General features: G+C 42.2%; 1 non-coding gene across 1 annotated transcript; it reads right to left on the reverse strand.

The window, feature by feature from the left end:
* Window positions 1-2065: 2065 nt before the first annotated feature.
* LOC112861761 (U6 spliceosomal RNA) lies at window positions 2066-2172 on the reverse strand. The gene has a single exon (XR_003223663.1). It is a non-coding gene; the product is annotated as a U6 spliceosomal RNA (small nuclear RNA).
* Between the last annotated feature and the right edge of the window lie 1890 nt (window positions 2173-4062).

Genomic DNA, 4062 nt, shown 5'->3' on the forward strand with positions numbered 1-4062 from the left:
CAACACAGAGCTCGATGTGGGGCTTGAACCCACGAACCATGAGATCATGACCTAAGCCAAAGTTGGACACTCAACCGACTGAGACACCCAGGCGCCCCTATCTAGATGTATTAGTTACCTATTGTTGCGTAACAAATTACTCTAAAGCTCAGAAGCCTAAAACAGCAATAAATTATTGTCTCACAGTTTCTGAGGGTCAAGAATTCAGAAATGGCCTAGATGGGTCATTCTAGCTCAGGGACTTTTTTTTTTTTTTTTTTAATTTTTTTTTTTTAACGTTTTTATTTATTTTTTTGGGACAGAGAGAGACAGACCATGAACGGGGGAGGGGCAGAGAGAGAGGGAGACACAGAATCAGAAACAGGCTCCAGGCTCTGAGCCATCAGCCCAGAGCCTGACGTGGGGCTCGAACTCATGGACCGGGAGATCGTGACCTGGCTGAAGTCGGACGCTTAACCGACTGCACCACCCAGGCGCCCCTAAGGGACTTTCTTGATGCTGCGGTCAAAATGTCAGATGTGACTGCAGTTACCTGAAACCTCAACAGGGGGCTGGAGGACTCTGTTCCAGGATGGTTCACTCCATTGGCTGTTCTCTGGACACTTCAGGTGCTCACCCTCCTCCTGGGGCTGTTTGAGTATCCTGGTGACATGGCAGCACGTGCGTTCCTAAGATGGAAAACAAGGGGGAAGACACAATGTCTTTTTAAAAAAAACTTAATATTTAGGAATAACTTTAGATTTACAGACAAGCTACAAAGATAGTACAGAGAGTTCCCGTACATACTTCGCCCAGCTTCTTCTAATGTTAATATCTTATATAACCATGCTACATTTCTCAAAATCAAGAGATTAATGTTGGTACACTACTATTAACTAAACTACATACTTTATTCAGATTTTACCTGTTTTTCCATTAATGTCTTTTGTGTTCCAGTACCCAGTCCAGGAGATTATGTTGTGTTCAGTCAGTATGTTTCTTTAGTCTTCTTTGATCAACAATAAGAGTTTCCTACTCTTTCTTTTTCATCATCTTTTTAAAAAAAACTTTTTTTTTAAATGTTTATTTATTTTTGAGAGAGAGAGAGAGAAAGACAGAGCATGAGCAGGCGAGGGACAGAAAGAGAGAGGGAGACACGGAATCCGAAGCAGGCTCCAGGCTCGGAGCTGTCAGCACAGAGCCCAATGAGGGGCTCAGACTCATGAACTGTAAGATCATGACCTGAAATGAAGTTGGACGCTTAACCGACTGAGCCACCCAAGTGCCCCTCATCGTCTTTTCTTTCAAGTTTTTATTTTAATTCCAGTTGGTTAACATACAGTGTAATATTAGTATCAGGTGTACAGTATAATGGCTCAACACTTCCATACATGACCTGGTGCTCATCACAAGTGCACACCTAATCCCCATCATTTATTTCACCCATTTCCCCCATCCACATCCCCCCTAGTAACCATCAGTTTGCTCTCTATAGTTAAGAGTTTGTCTCTTGGTTTGTCTGTCTTTTCTCCCCTTTTCTCATTTGTTTTGTTTCTTAAGTTCCACATATAAGTGAAATCATACAGTATTTGTCTTTCTCTGACTTTTTTGCTTAGCATAATACTCTTTACCTCCCTCCACAATGTTGCAAATGGCAAGATTTCATTCTTTTTTGTGGCTGAATAATATTCCATTGCATATATACGCACCACATCTTCTTTATCCATTCATCGATTGATGGACAGTTAGGCTGCTTCCATAATTTGGCTATTGTAAATAATACTGCTATAAACCTAGGAGTGCATGTATCCCTTTGAATTAGTGTTTTTGTTTTCTTTGGGTAAATAAATACCAATTCATGAGGTTGCCAGATTGTAGGGTAGATCTATTTTTAACTTTCTGAGGAACTTCCACACTGTTTTCCACAGTGGCTGCCCTGTTTGCATTCTCATTAACAGTGCAGGAGTGTTCCTTTTTTTCCACATCCTTGCCAACACTGGTTGTTTCTTGTATTGTTGATTTTAGCCGTTTTGACAGGGGTGAGGTGATATCTCATTGTAGTTTTGATTTGCATTTCTCTGATGGCAAAAACACGGAACACCTCATGAATTTGCGTGTCATCCTTGTGCAGGGGCCATGCTAATCTTCTCTGAATCGTTCCAATTTTAGTATATGTGCTGCCAAAGCAAGCACTGTTTTTCATAATCTTGACAATTTTGAAGAGTACTGATCGGGTATTATGTAGAATGTCCCCACATTTGAGTTTGCCTGATGGTTTCTCATTGCCAGACTAGGGTAATCCCAATGCCTTTTATGACCTTGTCTTACAAGTCACATGCTGTTACTTTTACCGTATTCTATTATTTAGAAAGTAGACACTAAATCAAGCCAATACTCAAGGGGATTGGGGGGGAATGAAGTTCTGTCTCTTGAAGGGAGGAGTCTCAGAGGTTTTGTGGACATATTTTAAAATCACCACAGGGGAGTCATGGAAGGCCTCCCTTATACAGTGACATTTGAACAAAACTTGAAATAAGCAGGGGGCCAAACCATGGAGAGATCAAGGTAAAGCTTTGTAGGCACAGGGGACAGCCAGGAGGGCCTGAGGCAAGAGTGTACACAGCGATGTTTGAGAATATGTCAGGCAGCAAGGGGAAGAATGGTAGGGCATGAGGTCATTAAGCTTGTGCACTGGGGATTAAGGAGGTAATGTAAGGTTTTGTAGGACATAGTTAGGATTTGGATTTTATGCTGATGAAATGGGAAGCTATTGAAGGGTTCTGAGCAGAACAGTGACATGACTTTAAAAGGATCACTCTGGCTGCTGTATGCATATACCGCAGATGGGAAGGGCAGAAGTTGGGTATCAAACGAAGAAGAACTCAGTGTTCTTCCAGAAGGAGCCTCTTTCCATAGTTGAGGGGAGAGATAATGCATATGCTCTCAGTCCCTAACTCAAGGGCCATTATGAGGATAAAAGAAGATAACATAGTTAGGGTATGTAGCACACAGTAGGTGTTAAGCATATCAAAGTCTCAATGAATAGTGTCCTTGAGGAAGAAAATAAGTAATTATTTTCTGGAAGAAAAGGAAAGTCTGGACATTGTCCTTCTTTTATGTCCAGCATGTGGCCTGGCTCTAGGGATACAGAGAAAAAACCGAGTTCTTGACTTTGAGGAGCACATACTCTGGTGGGTTGAACTTTCCTGCAAGAAATAATCCCACCTCAACTTGCCAAGTGCTACAAGGATTTGGTACAGGAGGCTCTGGTAGGCCTAGCAAGAATGCCTGATTTGGGGAAAATACCATAGGACTCATCTGACACCCAACTTCCACCGTTGCCACCTGTAGTGTATTCATAGAGAAGCCAGACTTCAAACTCGAAGCTGTCTGAATCTTGGGACCCACATTCCTAGCCACTTTGATACACTGCAAGCCCTGTGGTGACATGGTCCTCCTACACTTATCCATTGGCCTTGACATTTATACCCTCAGCAGATGCTGTTATTCAATGGATTGAGGAAATTTCAAGATCCTAAAGAGAGAGGGAAAGCGAGGCTTGTTATGTCCCAATTCATATTTACTGCAAATAACATTAAATAGCATATACGCTGGGACAGGAAATAGCTCTCTGTTGGGTAATAGCTTCCTGTGGCCTCAAGGCTTTGGTGAGGCTTCTCTGGATAAGGATGTAGGAGGGTCAGTGCTGTGGTTCTGGTACCCTTCCCTCACAGGCCCACCAGCACTGGTTCAAAAACCCTGTAAAAAAACTCTGTCCATTTTATAGATGGAGAAAAATGCCCTTTGCAGGGAGAAGGCTTTGGGACAAGACTGGACATGCAACAGTAGAAGTTGGCCTCTGAAATTACCAATTTCAATTCATTTGGATGAGCTCTTCTCAAGAGAAGCATGGGAAAGAGAAGCAAGAGGGAAGAAAAAAAGAAAAGAATAAGAGACAGAAAGTGAGGAGGATACAATTAGTGGATGCCGAATTAATTGTGGGACAGAAAGGGGCGGAACATCTGAGGGAAGTTAAAAAAGAAAAAAAGAAAACAGCTGGAAAGGATGGAGGAGAAAATGCAT

This window comes from Puma concolor, chromosome A1 (assembly GCF_028749965.1).
Source record: "Puma concolor isolate L17-30 chromosome A1, mPumCon1.1.hap2, whole genome shotgun sequence".
Classification (NCBI taxonomy): domain Eukaryota; kingdom Metazoa; phylum Chordata; class Mammalia; order Carnivora; family Felidae; genus Puma; species Puma concolor.